The sequence below is a fragment of the Euprymna scolopes genome, chromosome 10 (genome assembly GCF_053919585.1).
Source record: "Euprymna scolopes isolate OS-2025 chromosome 10, ASM5391958v1, whole genome shotgun sequence".
NCBI classification, from domain to species: domain Eukaryota; kingdom Metazoa; phylum Mollusca; class Cephalopoda; order Sepiida; family Sepiolidae; genus Euprymna; species Euprymna scolopes.
In genome coordinates, this window is record NC_136491.1 from 51,052,480 (window position 1) to 51,070,490 (window position 18,011).

The following is an 18,011-nucleotide window of genomic DNA, read 5'->3' on the forward strand; positions in this document are numbered from 1 at the left end:
AAGCACTGTCGTCATTTTTTTTTTTCTATTGCTTACCAACTTTTCGTCTCTCCAACATCAAATATTACCTCCATCGACTGGATCGCACCGAGCTCTTCTTTTCATTGATCTTCATACAACGACCAGTTGAAACATGTGGCAATCACGAGACCATTGCCCAAATTGGTGTTGTGAATTTATAGTACCACGCAAGGAAAATATTTCATTATAGATTTTGTAAATTTTACTTTAATATTAATTTAAATTAATAATGCATTTTTTTGTATTTTATCATATTTTCCCCTCAGATATTATAGCGTTATTAGTGGAATAGATGAAATGACCAGAGCGTTAAATTACTTTACAAATGCACAGATTTTTTAAAATTCTGCTGTACTATATGTTAGCATTATCTAATCTAAATAATGAATTTGATATATTTTATCTTGTATGTCTTCCTTTACATTTTACTATGCGAAAGGATACCCACACATCACACAAAACTGGCACGATTTTACAGTGGTTCCTCTGACACTGAATTGCTTTGCTACTTCAGTAAATTATTCTCTTCTGTTGTGGGTGGGATCTCGTATATAAACATATCTTGGAACCGTTGCGTATCTTACATCAGATGTTTCTTCGTCAAATGCAGCGCATATATCTATAATATAAATCTCACCTCTCTGTTTAAATGTATGTATGTATGTATGTATTAATGTCTGCCTAAAACTTTCGACAGAGGTGACGGATTTTCAGAAAATCGGTATCACTTTGAAGCTCGACATCTCCGACAACAAATAACTGGGCAAAAACATTAATTCCTTCACTCTCAATCGAGCAGATTTCTACAAGAAGAGATCCAATTTGTTGCGAGCCATTTTTGCAAATTCTCGTATCAGTTGGGTTGACTTTGCCTAATTTTAACATTCCGAACTTCCGGTCGCGTCATGGAGTAGCGGTAAGACGTCAGATTTTTTTTCACTTTCTTTTCCGCCTTCGCGTCACGGGTTCGAGCCTGCCTGCCTACTACCACTTTTATTTTTGCTTAACACACACCGCTAAGCACCCGGGCAATGCCGGGCACCCAGGCTAGTATTACATAAATATCACAATCTAAAGGGGCGTGTTTCGAATTCAGAAGACTAACCAATCTTACTTTTCATTCAGCTAACGCGCACACCATATATTTACGAAAATAATTGGGTTATACTTCATATTGATCCAATTACAAAAGATGAAAAAGTGTCGACATGTAACAGATATCTAAACACACAGATAAACGTGTATATGTACGTGTATGTGTTTACAATTGTATGTGTATATGTTTGCAATTGTATTTGTGTGTGTTTGCAATTGTATTTGTATGAGTTTGTGTTTGCATTTGTATGTGTGTTTGTGTTTGTATTTGTATGTGCTTGTATTTGTATGTGTTTGTATTTATATGTGTTATGTTTGTGTTTGTATTTGTATGTGTTTGTGTTTGTATGTGTTATGTTTATGTTTGTATTTGTATGTGTTTGTATTTGTATGTGCTATGTTTTTGTTTGTATTTGTGTGTGTTTGTGTTTGTATTTGTAAGTGTTTGTGTTTGTATTTGTATGTGTTTGCGTTTGTATTTGTATGTGTTTGCGTTTGTATTTGTATGTGTTTGTGTTTGTATTTGTATGTGTTTGTGCTTGTATTTGTATGTGTTTGTACTTGTATGTGTTTTTATTTGCATTTGCATGTGTTTATGTTTGTGTTTGTATTTTTATGTGTTTGTGTTTGTATTTGTGTGTGTTTTTACTTGTGCTTGTATTTGTATGTGTTTGTGTTTATATTCGTACGTTTGTGTTTGTATTTGTCGCCGTTAAATACTATATCTGCATTATTTGATCAATACTTTATATTCAAGCGAATCACATATTAATGGCAGACACTTAACAGGTATTTATAACTTTTCATTCTTTTTCTTTCATATGTAATCCGGCTAATCAAGAAATCATGTATTTTCGTATTTATTTATTCATGACGTCATATTATTCGAAGATTGTATTCATTATTTTCATCCTCATTTTAAATTTCCTTCTTGAAAAGTGCAATTTCAAAAAAGAAATAAAATTCTGGTTTGCATCTGCTCTCAATAAAAACTGGGGACAGAAAGCACATTTTACTTCAAGAGATAAATGAAAAAAAATAATGATTAAAAAAAATCAAATAGTTATTTACAAGATATTTTTATTTTTTTATTATATTTTTTTCTCGATCATTCATTTTCTTCGATTTGTTATCTTTGCTTTTCGAAACCCACAATCCCTCAGCGGTCCCTCTTCATACTTTCGTCTTCAGATTGAGACTTGTTGCTGAAACTTTCATTTTCTATTCGGCGCCATTTTGTATTCACCGCTATTTCACTTCCGCCGGACAGTTTTCCGTTTCCGGTCTGAAATCGTTATTACAAAAATAAAAAAAAAATCGATGAAAAGAAACACAATGAAAAGCAGTTTATCGATAGTGAATGCATCTCCTCTCGTTGGCATATTTTAATAGACACGTCTTAGAATTATCCTCGTTTTTATTTTCCCTTGCTAATACCCACCTCAAAAGATGTGTATCTATGCGTATATATGCATAAAGTATGAAACCCCGGAGTAGTCCGAGATTGAATGAAGAACAGATTTTTCTAAAGCAGGAAAACTCGGGATTGAATGAGAATATATTTTCTGTTCAATCCCTTTTCTCACAAAAGAGACGTTGCAAGTCTATCTCTGCTCAATCGTTAGTTTCAATACAGTGTGGCCTTAGTAAAACTTTCGTAACAAATACTCGTCTACCTAAAACAACTATCAACAATTTCTCTCACACCCTATCTGTGCCTAATCTAATCGAAAATGACATCACCAAAGGATCTTTCCTACAATTATCCGTTTATGGAACACAATACCGCGTGACTGCTTCCCAGCTGACTATAACATAATTGTTTTCAAGTCTAATGTCAGTAAGTCAATTGATCATCGTGGTTTTGTCTCATAATCTAACACTCATTAATCGTTATCCTAGAGTGGCTTTCGTGCCTTGATAAGCGGGGACTCTCAAGTAAAGAAGTCTATTCTATGAAATATTATCTATTTATTCTTAGATTTATATGTGACTTGGCCTGGAGACTTACTTGCTATTCACTGAGTGGGATGCGACCTAAGTAAAGTGACATCAGATATCTTTTGGAAATTTTATAGGCTTCAACCACCTAGAAAAAATGTAGATCTCCAGGCATTCAAGCTCCAAGCCGTTCAGCTCGGTTTTATTCATTTCTCTTGTAAATACCCCCTTAAAAAAAGAAAGAAAGAGAGGAAGAAAGAGAAAGAAGGAGAGAGAGAAAGCGATATATTTATATATAAATATAAAGAGAGGGTGACCAAAAAAAAACGGGCCCCAACTCTAATTAGGGCCCGTTTCTTAGTGTGTTGTCCGATTGAAATGAAACTTTGGCAATAACTAGTTTATTATATTCAAAACATCACATCAAAACACTAGGGTATTTGTCCTTTTTTCTCCGTTGACCGTAAAATGCTCAGAAAAACAATTGGATGTCCTCTGTTTTTTTTAGTCACCCTATATAAATATATATATATATATATATATATATATATGTGTGTGTGTGTGTGTGTGTGTGTGTGTGTGTCTGTGTGTTTGTGTGTGTGTGTGTATATATTAGATCTTATTCAAACACGTCTGATTAGACACGACAGAGTTATTCTTTGTTTCATATTTTTCGGGATATCTTTTCCATTCGCCCAGCGGTCTTTATGATTTAATCTGGCATGTTGTATAAAATGGCGTCCAAACGTTGTTGTCCGGCCATATTCTTTCCGAGCGCTTTCTATCAGTGCATCCGATTATCATCAGGAACGATTTTTGTTGTTATCGTTTTCATGTTCTTTTCCATTAAGGCTTAGTGTATTTATACTTTTTTCCAGAAAAATCATAAAAAAGATTACATCTGTCGTGTTCAATCAGGTGTGCTTGAATAATGACTTGCTGCCAAAATATACACACTTTAGATTTTGCATATATATGTAAAATTTAACATTACATTAAAAAAAAATTATTTGCATGTTATAAATAAAATAAAGTAAGATTCCATATAACAATAACAATAAAATTATAACGACATAAATCGATAAGCGATAATTAAATAATTCCAGACTAGACCAAATGATTCTTGCATCCGACTACAGGTAGTTGATTGTATGTTCCAATCCTTTCATAGTCATCCGCACAAAAAATTCGTGGTGACGGCAAAGAACGCGTTCATAAATAACTGTTTTCTTTCTCAAACACACACATTAAGCCACATTGATTAATATTAAAATCATGACAGTTTCACATATATTTTATAATCAACTTCATGTCATCCAAATGACAAATTAATCCAATGGAATATTGAAATTCAAATATCACAATTTAAGCGGTTAAAAGCCCAGAAAAGCCTAGATTTTTTCTTTCAAATAAATACATATAAATAAAAATTAAATTAAAGTTTTCGATCTATGAAAGAGAGAGTTCGTTTTTCTTTCTTTTAATTGTCCTGTTAGTGGCAATGCCTGGCATGTCCTTAGATACTGATGAAGGTCGAGGTATTAAATTATCGAAGCAGTGTGATTCAGTCTAAACAACCTTCACTTGTTTGATTTTTTAAACCGTTATGTTTTGAATTTTGAATTCCAATATTACAGTGCCTTTTTTAACAGTTGATTTTCTTTTATGTGACGCACATGCGCACGACCGACGCTTCACACTGAATCGGATATTTAAAACATAAACAATATTTACATGCACACATACACGTATACACTCCTATATGTTCGGATTTATTATATATACGGCATTCGCATATTAACGGAAATCGTAGCTAACGTATTATTAATATAACAAAAATAAAATAAATACGTATTAGATACGTTTGAAGTAAAGAAAACGCATTATTACAAAATAAACAGATATTTATTTTGTTTGAAATTTATATTGAAATTCATACATATATTTCGAAGATAAACTTCATAATAAGTATGTATTTCTTTTTTTTTTCCCAATGTCGAATTCCGCGCGACCAACGCACCATTCCGACATTTGAACAGATTACCGTAAAAACAACAAACGCGCTTTTACTGATTCTATTCTCCAACATGGCAAAAAAAAAGAAAAAACGAAGAAAAAAAACATACTGATGATGAAGTTTATCTTCGAAATATATTTATAAATTTCAATATGAATTTAAAAAGAAATAAATATCTCTTTATTTTGTAATAATGCGTTTTTTTTTTTGGCTTCAAACATATTTAATACGTATTTATTTTATTCAAACTCAACCAGCGCTTGTATCAAGGAACACAAACTCACACGTGAATGTTACAAAAACATTTAAAACTAAAACTAAGTAAGGTCGTGACGATAGCTGAGTGCTGAACGACACGGACTAAATACTTGGACATGGCAGGTTTGAACCACGTTCATTCCACACAAACAATTTCATCAAAGCCACAGCCGACCTTGTGTCAAACCTCTTGGAGGAAAAATAAATAAATACATTTAAAAGTAACTAAAATGAATACAAAAGAACATTAATAAAAAAATTCTATATTTGAAATAAAAGCCAATTCTGATCCGTTTACCCTACAGTAAAAAAAAATTCCACCCCACGTAAGTGAATGATTATATAGATATTTGTAAATAATAAAAATTACTGAAATATATAAAAACAAACAGCAATAGTCGCCATCTCAAATTGTAACCAGTACTTTCGCATCATTGAACTCTTGGTCATTCGAGCACGGACATCCACCATCAATCAAGCTTGATTCAAGGGGAAAAAGTATATATTGTTTTATAACGTTTTTACTCATTAATTTCGTAATAATTTAACCAGATTTAATTTTATAAACTCACCACCGACCTGATTACTCATGAAAGAAAGCACCTTTGCAAGCATGGCAATTTTTATTCACACTAAACCAAAACGATAAATTGTTGGCTTGCCAACACGAAAAAATAAATTTTAATATTTTGTTTCATTAAACAGCATCAAAAATATATATATCTTTGGTGATGTTTAATTAGTTTAAAATATAATTATTTACTGACACGTGTTTCGTCGTCTGCGACTAATCAGAGTGGCTGAATCTAGCGAGATTCGAAATCGGGACCCCATCGTTAGAAGCTTTCACCTCTATGCAGGGATGTATCGCGGGATGTATCGCGTTTACTGTAGATGTTATCTATTTGTCTTTGTTTGCGGTACTTTTGAATGAATTCAATTATTTATACGAACGTGAATTTTTACCTAAATGCGAGTTGAGAATAATTTTCCATTTTACCAATTCGCTACCCCAAATGGAGAGCGGTATATATACATTATTTAAAAAATATAATTATCCACTGACAAGCCATCACAAGCCTAAACCTTTACCCCTGGGCTATTTCGTGTGGTTGCTGGATGAATCGCGTTTTATGTAGATGTTAATCACAGCAATATTTTTATGCTGTACCATGAATCGAACATACAACCGTCTAATTCTAATCAGTTTTATTATTACCGTCGCTTTTATAGTACTCGAATTATTTGTTTATTTACAAACAAATAGCTTCGCGTTACAATAAGCCGTGGGTAAAACCATTTATAGTAAGTAGTGGGTAAAACCATTTACTCAAGCAAGAGAGCATAAAATGTCATTCACAGATAAACTGGTTTGCTGTATCACAGCTCTTCAGTGCGGCTACACTATCATCTATCTCGAACAGGGAACCTACAACTCTCTACCTGAGAGGATATGGGATATGTGCCCGCAAACGCTATCATCAAATTCTTTTTATATGGACATCATTTGACCGCTGCTTTTACAGTGCCCATTTTTTTTTTGTTTATTTACAAGCAAAGAGCTTCCTGTATTAATATATATATATATATATATATATATATATATATATATATATATATATATATATATACATGTTGTGGTTGCAAGGTTGAACAATAATTAGTAAGGAAATACAATGAAGACGCAAACAACAAGATAACGCAATAATAAGTGTATTAAAGAAAAGGTATATTTACAATATGTATAAATGACGGTGTTCTGTCAGAGAGTCTTGGTGGAAGGACATGTACGCTCTTCGGCGTCACTTCTGGTGGCATTTGAGTAAGACACCCCAAGGCCAACCTAGGCTTGCCATTTATAGTGTTATGTTATTCGCATATGCAAATAAGTGGTTGCCACCACAACACCCCCCTCCCAAGATTTGAAGTCACACATATTTCAATATATTTTTCTTTTTGGGTTTACCATTAATGGTTCATTCACTTTTCTTTTCCTACCTGATCTTCGGGGCTCAGGTGCATTTTGAGGCGGTTCCAAATTAAAAGATTCGTAAAATATCTATGGTGTCCTCCTCTTCGACTGTTGTCGTATCATCATCATCTTGGATATGACGTTTTTTTATCTGATTTAGGTGCCTTTTATGTATATTCTGTGGACCTTTAATCATGTATGTACAATCACCAATGCGTTTATCCACTACTCCACATTCCCAGTAAGATGTGTTATTTCTGTAGCACTTAAAATATACTCGATCTCCCGAGTTATATTTCTTTCTTCTCGTGTGTGTAGTGTTTCGGATAATTGCCTGCCTTGGCAATAGTTTGTCAAACGCTGATTTTACCTTTCTGGCAAACATTAGATCAGCTGGTGATATGTTTGATGATGTACTAGGATGTGGTGTAATCCTATATACTTGCAAGAATTGTTGCAAAGCTTTTTCTGTTGGTGTTCCAATGGATTTCTTTAACGCTCGTTTTAGCGTGTCCACGAACCTTTCCGCGAGGCCGTTCGACTTTGGATGATACGGCAGAGTCGTGATGTGCTTCACTCGGAACGTGTCGCAAAATTCCTTAAACTCTGCGGATGTGAACTGCGTTCCGTTGTCAGTGACCAGTGTGTCTGGTACATCGAATCTTGCAAACAACTCGTGTAGGAACCCTATTGAGTTGTTCGTTGTTGGATTCCTGCAACGCATTACCTCCGGCCATTTTGTGAAACTATCCACTACAATTAAATAATAGTTTTCACCTACTGGACCAGCGAAGTCCATGTGGATTCTCGACCATGGTTGGTCGGTTTTCGGCCAAGGTTTGTGTACTATAGGTGGAGATTTTGCCGCTAACTGGCATCCTTTACATTTATCAATTGTTGTCGCTATGTCAGTGTCCATGTTACGCCAGTACACGTAGCTTCTCATTAACGACTTCATTCGATTTATCCCCGGATGTCCTGTGTGGAAATCTCTTAATATCCTATTCTGCAATGTTTTGGGTATTACCACTCTCTCTCTGTACAGTAACACATCGTCACATATGGAGAAAACTTCCTGCACCTTTGTGTCCGTTATAATTTTCTCTTTTATGTCCTTTATATATTCGTCTTTTTCGGCTTCCCTTTTAATGTCCGACAAAGTTACGGGTAGTTCCTTAATGATGTTTCCTACCATATTTTTTACTTCAACATTTGTCCGAATTGCTGCAATGACTGATTCTTCCAGATTGTGTTTCTGTGGTATCAGTCTTGACAGTCCATCCGCATGGCAAATCTTTTTTGATGCTAGATGTTGTAGCTGGAAATCGTAATTAAGTAGTATTGTACCCCAGCGCAGCAATCTATTTGCGGTGTATACCGGCAATCCTTTTTTTGATCCATAGATCGTGACTAACGGTTTATGGTCGGTTTCAAGTATGAATTGTCTACCATATAAATATCGGTGAAATTTAGTCACGGCAAAGATTATGCTCAACGCTTCTTTTCGATTTGTGAATATGCCCTTTCGGCTGGTATCAGCGTTCTCGAAGCGTGAGCTATTGGTTTTCTAGACCCATCCGGCATAATATGTTGAATGCATGCTCCTAAGCCGTAGGAGCTAGCGTCACTAGTGACGACTATTTTTAAGTTTGTGTCAAAGTGCGTTAAGAATAATTCGGATGTTAGTGCGCTCTTTATTTTGTCAAAAGCGGTTTGACATTCTTGCGTCCAGTTCCACGGTGTATCCTTTTTAAGCAGATTATTTAAGGGGGCTCGCAAGTTATGCATTCCTTCAATAAAAGATTGGTAATAATTTGCGAGTCCTAAGAAACTCTGCAAGGTTGTTACATTATCGGGTGCTGGCATATTTTTTATTGCCGCAGATCTGTCTGGGTCTGGACGTCGTCCATGTTTGTTTATTATGTGTCCAAGATACTTAATCTCGCTCATACAAAAGTCACATTTACTTTCTTTTACTTTAAAGCCGAATTCTTGTATTCGAGTAAATGCTTGTTTCAAATGTTCCTTATGTTCTCCTAGGGATTTGCTCCTGACAACAATGTCGTCTAGGTATGCACATGCGCACTCAATACCACTTAGCATGGTGTCCATCGCTTGCTGAAAGATGGCAGGCGCTACTTTGATGCCAAGAGGCAATCGGTTGTATTTGTATAATCCCTTATGCGTATTGATGCATAGTATTTTTGAGCAATTCTCCTCGACCGGTATTTGCAAATACGCGTCGCTCAAGTCTATCTTGGAGAAGATATTACTCCCATTCAACTTCGTGAATATTTCCTCTGGGCTTGGTAGGGGGTAATGGTGATCTTTTAATAGGGAGTTGACCCCGGTCGAAAATCTGCGCACACTCTAACTTCGTCATTCTTTTTCTTTACGTATACGGTGGGGGCTGCCCACTCGCTGTGTTCTATTTTTGATAGAATTCCCGTCTGTTCCAATCTATTTAATTCTTTATCAATCTTTTCCAACCCAGCGAACGGAACATTTCGCTTTTTTCTAAAAATCGGGCTGGCGTTTTCTTTAAGTTCAAACGAGGCCTTGAATTTATTGCAGCGACCTAAGTTAGTCGTGAATGCCTCAGGAAATAATTCTTTTAAATCGTCTTTTATATTTACTGTTGTTGGAGAAGAACATTCTAATTTTTTACAGAATGTATTGATTGGCTTATCCCATAGTCCGAATTTCTCAATTAAATCTATTCCAAACAGATTTTCACTATTTTTAGTACGAATATTTTTAATTTCTTCGAAATCCCTTTCAATTTTATCGGGAGGACAACTTCTCCTTCAAATTTTATACCACACCCAGTTACCGTCCGGGCTGCTTTACTAGTTTTTATCATGCCCGGTTTTCCCAACTTTTTCCACGTATTCAGGTTTATTATAGAAACATCGGAGCCGGAGTCGAGTTGTAACTTTATTGATGTTTTAAATATTTCCACTTTTACGTATTTTCGCCGATCTTTGTCTAATTTTGTATTTGATTTTGTTTGCTGTACTCTCTTTCTGGTGTAATCTTTATATCTGCAGCAATCGCTTTTGTGTCCCACCTTCTTACAAATGTAGCATTTTTTCTTCTTATGAGGACAATCTGATTCCCAATGCTTTTCTGCACATCTCTTACAGTTATATCTAGGAAGAGGCTTGTTATATTCTGTACTATATTTATAGTTATTATCTTTGGAATATCCCGTTCCATTGCTTTTCTTTGTAAAGTTCTTGGTTGGTGCGTATGGTTTTCTAACTTTTCTTACATATGCCACTCCGGATTCTTCTATATTTTTTAAATCCTTTTTTAGTGTAATGGCCCTTTCACAGTCCTCTGCTAGTTTCTGGAGGGTTAAATCTTGCTCAGATTCCAGCTTAGACAACACTCGTCTGCGTATTTTTGCATTTTTCGTGGAAACTAACCCTTGAGCGAAGATTACACATTAAAAATCTTGTACCGTTAGTTCTACAAGCTTAAAATTATCGCAGTTTTTATTGACAACTGATGCGTATGTCAAATAATCTTGGTTGCCCATCTTTCTTAGATTCATGCACAGCCATCTTTTATGAAAAAGAGATATATTTGGATTAAATAATTCTTTTAGTAATTTTACAGCTTCCATGAACTCTAATTCCGCAGTTTTTTTAGGTAATATGTAATCTACGAATTTGCTGTGTTCTGATGTACCCAATTTTCTGAGTAAGAGGCTCACTTTCTGACTATTTGGCCAATTTTTACAGTCCAGTTGAAAAACATCCTCGTTTCTTGTGTAGTATGCTTCAAAATTCTTCTCTTCCTCAGGCACATAATGAAATGTGTCCATGCTATTAAAAATAGTTGTATGGCAGAAATTAACACTATTGACATTTTCTCGATTACTCTTTAGTAGTTCCAGTGTTTTAGCAAAACGTTCCTCTTGTCTTTCTTCATATTCCAATTGTAGTTTCTTATGCCTTTCTTCCTGTTCCAATTGCTTTAATTGCGCCATTTTCTGCTTTTCTTCTTGTTCCTGCTGCCATTTCAATAATCTGTCCTCTCTCTTTTCCTCGCGGTCAGCCTGTGCCTGTAAAAATTGCATGAACATTTTTGATAAGTCTTCCATGTTTTTTTTTTTTTTTTTTTTTTTTAGTGTGTAGTTAAAAAAAAATATTGTACCATGTACACTATACGCCGGTTTGGATTACAACAAAAAAGCAAATTGCTGTAAGCTCCTGTTTTCAATAATAATATCGCTACTTGCAATAATATATTCTTTTTGCGAGTCACGCTGCAAAAAAAAAACAAAAAAAAAACAGGTTTATCTGGAATCACGAAATGGAATTGACTTTCCGTTTTTAGGCACTCACTAATAAGTAACTCTTTCCACAAAATAAAATTTGGGTTTTTTTTTAATCGAGTCACAATTGAATAAATGTATGCAGTACATTTAGTTCTTTGAGTTTTTTTTTTCTCTAGTATTTTAGTAATTAAAATACCTCTTAAATTGAGATTAACTTTTTTTTCCGTGACGTTTTACTGTATTATCCGTTATTCGGTGACAACTTCAAGAAAAAAAATCCTTTCCTTGAATTTTAGTTTTAGCTGTGGTATTTTCTTTTTAGTACCGACGTCAACCAAAACATTAATTAAAAAGTCCTTTAGTTGTTGTTTTGTTTATGGAGAACAGTAATTAGAATCCACTGGTGAACTTTTTTCGTAGGTTACTTTCTTGCTTTTCGTAATACGGTCTGACCTGTCGTTTTTGCGACAGAACAAAGTTCGCTTTTCGTTTGCAAGTTGGTCCTTTAGTAAGATTTGTCGTATAGCGACAAACAAAAATTCACTTTTACATTCGTTTGCAAGTCGGATTCCCAGAAAACGGCGTAAATTGTCGCTTTTGCCACGTTAGAGTTTTTTTTTCATTTGAGTTGAAACTTCTCTTTAGCGTAAAATCCGTTTGCTCGTCAACACTTTGCATTCCTTAAAAAAATGGTCAACCTTTGCGTTGTACTTTTTTTTTTCTTAAATAGTTCTTCGTCAAACTGTTATATTTGACGCTTCATATCTCGTCGCCAACTGTTGTGGTTGCAAGGTTGAACAATAATTAGTAAGGAAATACAATGAAGACGCAAACAACAAGATAACGCAATAATAGGTGTATTAAAGAAAAGGTATATTTACAATATGTACAAATGACGGTGTCGAGTCAGAGAGTCTTGGTGGGAGGACATGTACGCTCTTCGGCGTCACTTCTGGTGGCATTTGAGTAAGACACCCCAAGGCCAACCTAGGCTTGCCATTTATAGTGTTATGTTATTCGCATATGCAAATAAGTGGTTGCCACCACAACAATACATAATTTGAAAATCAATCTTCCTATTTTTAACGTACAGACATATGTGTTTTGAACTTCCATTCTAGTCGGTGTAAGAACATAATTACTGCTGGCCGTGGATTCGAACTCAGTTTCAAAACATCATTGACTATTAATTCATCCATTACTTGCATGCGATCCTTTAGATAATCAGGAGTTATGTGTATATCTACGGCCAACATTTAATTGATTTCATTCGTACAATTAAAATAAAATAATGTTTATAGGTTTCCGGCGCCAACGTACACGCAATGATATCTTTGGAAAATCCCTAATACGAAATTAATATCACCAATGGATTGCTCGTAAAATTTTATTCCTGAAACATTGTTTGATCTTATTCTATGGCTATGTTTTTCAATTATATTTTCGGATACATAGAGATGCAGATAGATAGATGTAGAGAGAAAAGGAAGAGAGAGATCACAGATAGAGTACATATAGAGACATTAGATCTGCCATATATGTATATAAAATTTTACGATGAAGATGCAGATAAAATCGATAATGATAGAAACAAAGTTGACTATTACTGTGATGCGTGCGTCTAACTCGCCGGTTCAACGATGAGAACTACATTAACTTTAGCATGATCAATAGACAGATTCTATACAGCCTCTCTGTATCTAAACCTTCTATTTTAGATCTAAACCTGACTCAAAGTAAACTATTCTTTATTAAAATTAAACTCTAGAGGCTAGAAAAAATACTAGTGTATATTTAACGTGAGAGACAGACCGAGGGACAGAGTCGCTTAGAAACACAGTACAGCACTTCTAGAAAGCGTTACTTACAAAGTCAATTTTAAAAATAAAAAAGACCCTTAAAAACGACCTCGTGTCACATTTTGTTTCGTGGGGAAGCAAATAAATACTAATAAAAAGGTCTGATTGCAATTTGATGCGAATAATGAAATCTTTTACACACACATACGCATATAGTAAAAGAAATAAATGTTTTTATGATCATATGAAATCGTGTTAAGATCAGAAAATAATATATATTAAGGTGGAGCAAAATTAATGTCGTTTTTATATGTATAGGTTAGCATCCAAAAAACGACATTATTCTTGCACCACACACACACACACACACACACACACACACACACACACACACACACACACATATATATATATATATATAATATGTATATATATATATTAAGGTGGAGCAAAATTAATGTTGTTTTATATGTATAGGTTAGCATCCAAAAAATGACATTATTCTGGCACCAACCATATATATAATGTCGTTTTATTATGCTAACCTATACATATAAAAACGGCATTATTTTTGCTCCACCTTAATAGATATTATTTTCTTAATATATATATAAATAAGAAAATGATATTAGTATTGATGATGAAATATTAAGTTATGATAAATGTAGCAGTAATGAAAAATACAATGGTATAATAGTAAAAACCATAATATTCCATTAATTAAACCTTAAAAAAAATAAGAAACAACAAAAATATGGGAGAATAAAATAATAAAATACAATATATTATGATTCATTCGTTCTTTTATTTATTTGACAAACAATAAACTCACAAACGATTGACATTTATAAGGGGAGAAAGTCAGTGAGAATTTAGGGAGAAATGTACAAAGAGAAAGTATACAGGCAGAAAACCGCGATTGTCCGATCGGCGTCCGTCCAAGGCCAACTTGAAGCCCTGTAGTGTGGGCTGATTTATGACCTCATTAGGTAGCTGGTTGTATGGAAGATTCCACTCGAACCGAAAACGCTGCTTGACGTCGAAGTTGATTAAATAAAGTATGTATAAGTTCAAAATTGAAATACTAAAATAATAAGTAACCACAATACGTGACACGAGAATATGAAAAAAGGGGGGGGAGAAGAAGAAGAATTTGATGAAAATATCTTTATGTTTAAAAAGGATGTGTCCTCTATAGTATCAGACCCGACGGAATGGTTAATTGTAAGTTATTTTTCTAAGTTATCACTACGACTATATATTAATTTCATGGTGCATCATATCTATAATATACGTTTAGTGGAGTTTAGTTAAGTTGTTTTGGAATCACTATCTTTTGCACTTCTGCAATATTATATACAACTATATATAAAACTAATGGTCCAAGTTTAAATTAAAAAAAAATATAATCAAAAACTCTGCTTTGTTTCTTACCATGGTACACACACACGCACACACACACACACACACACACACACACAAATATATATGTATATATAAAGGGTGGCTCAAAAGTAGGTTTATATTTATTAAACTACCTTTTATATGGTTGAAGGTACTTGCTAATTAAAATGTACAAGCAATATAAAATACTCCACAGAGTATCGATCTAATTTACATAAACAGCTTGGGCCGGTTTTTTTAATTGATCTGTAAATGGGGAGAACTAACTGGACATGCTTCGTGAAGTAGTAGTACCACAACTCAGAAAGCTGCCTTCAGGACTGCCAGCAACCACTGTAAAAGAGTAATAAAAAACTGCAAGAGAGCTATATGCTCAGTCCGTCAAATCCAAAGTAGCTGAGTAGCGGCTTGGTTCCACAAGTTTTGGCAAATAGCAAATAGGATCCTGAACAGAAGTGTGCGTTCCATCCCAACCATCATCAAAGAACCTGAGGTCATCTCATCAGCATAAAGACAAGTCCAAACTATTCGCCAAGAACTTTGCAGCTAATTCTACCCTCTGCGACGAAGGGTATCAACTCCCCGTATTTCCTCCTACAACAGACAACACCCTACCCAACATACAAATATCCGTGCACGAGGTCGCCAAACTAATCAAGAACCTTGATTCCAGTATATCAACTGGCCCAGACGGCATTCCAATTATAGTGTTGAAAAAGCTTCGACCATAACTTGCCCCCATACTTACAAACTTGTTTAAGCGTTGCCTTAAGGAGAAGTGCTTTCCAACACCCTGGTAAACCTCGTCAGTATGCCCTGTATTTAAGAACTCAGGTGATAAATCATCCCCCTCTCAGTACAGACCAATAAGTCTCTTGTGTGTCATGAATAAGTTACTGGAATTCATATTAAATAAAGAAGTAGTCAAGCACCTCAGCAGAAATAACCTCCGTGGTGACATGCAATATGGTTTCCGTTCTGCTAGATCTACAGCTGATGTGCTAACAATTATATCCCATTAGTGAATCTCTCAACAAAGGCTTCCTTTCTAGGGCAATTTCTCTTGACATATCAAAGGCCTTCGATAACGTATAGCATAAGGTATGGCATACTTCACAAGATTTCCAGCTACGGTATAACTGGAAATGTTTTCTCAATAATTAAATCATTTCTCTCTGATAGGTTTATAAGAGTAGTGGTTGATGGGCAGAAATCTGAGGCCCACACTATTAATGCTGGAGTCCCCCAGGGGTCACTCCTGGACCCAACTCTCTTCCTGATCTACATCAATGATCTCCCAAAACACATACTTAAATCATTCCTTGACATCTATGCTGATGACACGACCATCTACGGCAACACATCAAAGGCCGTAAATGACAAAGCTCTCTTTGATTCCCTCTCCTCTGATCTTGAGCGCGTCGTTCAGTGGGGGAAGAGATGGCTGGTTACTTTTAATGCATCTAAAACCAAGCTCCTAACTTTACATCATCAGCGCTCTGTTCCTCATCTAGCATCAATTGAAATGGATGGTTCTCGTCTTTGGGAGGCTTCATGTTTTGACAAGTTCCTGGGTTTGACCTTTACTCCTTATCTGAAATGGAACACGTATATAAAGTATGTTACCCGGGCCGCTGGGAAAATGGTGGGATCCTTCTACCGCTCCAGAAGATATCTCACTACTGATGCAATTTTCTATTTCTATAAAAGCCAAGTATGTCCAAAGATAGAATACTGCTGCCACATCTAGGTTGGAGCTTAAAAAAAACAGCCTATCCTGTCTTGAAAAAGTACAAAATAGACTTGGTGGCTTAGTGGGGATGCTCTCTTCTCTTCCCTGCAACCTCTCTCTCACAGAAGAGACGTTGCGAGCCTGTCTTTGTTTTATCGTTATTTCCATGGCAAGTGCTTGTCCGAGCTTCAATCTCTGGTCCCCCCTCGCCAATCCTTCATGATAAACACCCGTCTAGCTAAAACCACTGTCAGTAATTTCCCCCACTCTTTATCTGTGCCCAAATCAAAACGTAGATTCCATGAACGTAGCTTTTTTCTGAGAAGTGCATGCCTGTGGAATTCTCTTCCGTTTGCCTATTTCCCACCTGACTAACACTTGGACGTCGTCAAGTCCAACATAAACAAATTCCTGATTAATCGGCTCCTTAAGTAAGACGCTTTATCAAATCTCTAATACCAACTATTACTACGATATTATCCCATCGATTATTGTAAACAAAATAACTCTTATCCCCGAGTGGCTTACGGGCCTTGATAAGTGGTGATCCCCATGTAAAAAAAAAACAAAAAAAAAAACAAACTAAACCTGACTTTGATGAACATTTCTTTCAGCAGGATGGACCACCAGCACCATCACATTATGCGTCTAGAGTAAGAGACTACCTTAACCAAGTTTTTCCCCAGCGTTGGTTTGGAAAAAGGGGCAACATGGAATGGCCACCACGTTCACCTGACCGAACCTCAATGGATTTCTTTTCTGGGGGTGTTGTTAAGAACAAGGTTTATGAGAAGAAACCAAAAACAATAAATGATTTAAAAGATTACATTCCTGTCGCATTCACAGAAATTGATGAAGATCGGAATTTGTGTCGCACCGTGTGTCAGAGTGTCCTGGAGAGATTTGAAAAATGTTGCAATGTTGAAGGACATTTTGATCATCTGAGAAATTAAATTGTTTGTATGTTAACAGGTATAATGCATTTCCCGCTGTTCTGGTGTCGAATTTCAAATAAATATTTAAACTATTTGAAGTTAAAAATTAAATTTAAAATTAAAAAAAAAGAAAATCTTGTATTATTTTCAATTAATTACAATGGAAAAAAACAGAAAAGCTTTAAAAATCTACTGATGCATCTGAAATATATTGTTCTGTTTTGCAAAATATATGCGGTCCTTTCACGAAGTGAGGTTGTAGCCATTTGAAGATTGAATATCGTATCTTTAATTAATCAATAAATTTTAAAAGAATCTTACTCGGAATCGGCACTTGTATTGGAATCGGAATTTTAGAACATAATCCGTAATTGTATCGAAATCCGGAACAAATTTGAAATTGTCCCATCACTAAAAGTATGTGTTTGAAGCACAAATGGCAAAAAATAACCCATCTAATGGAGAAAAAGGGAACATTTTATAAGGACAATCTTCAAGTCTTTTTTTTTTTTTTCAAAAATGTGTCAAACTACTTGAATTGCAACTGTG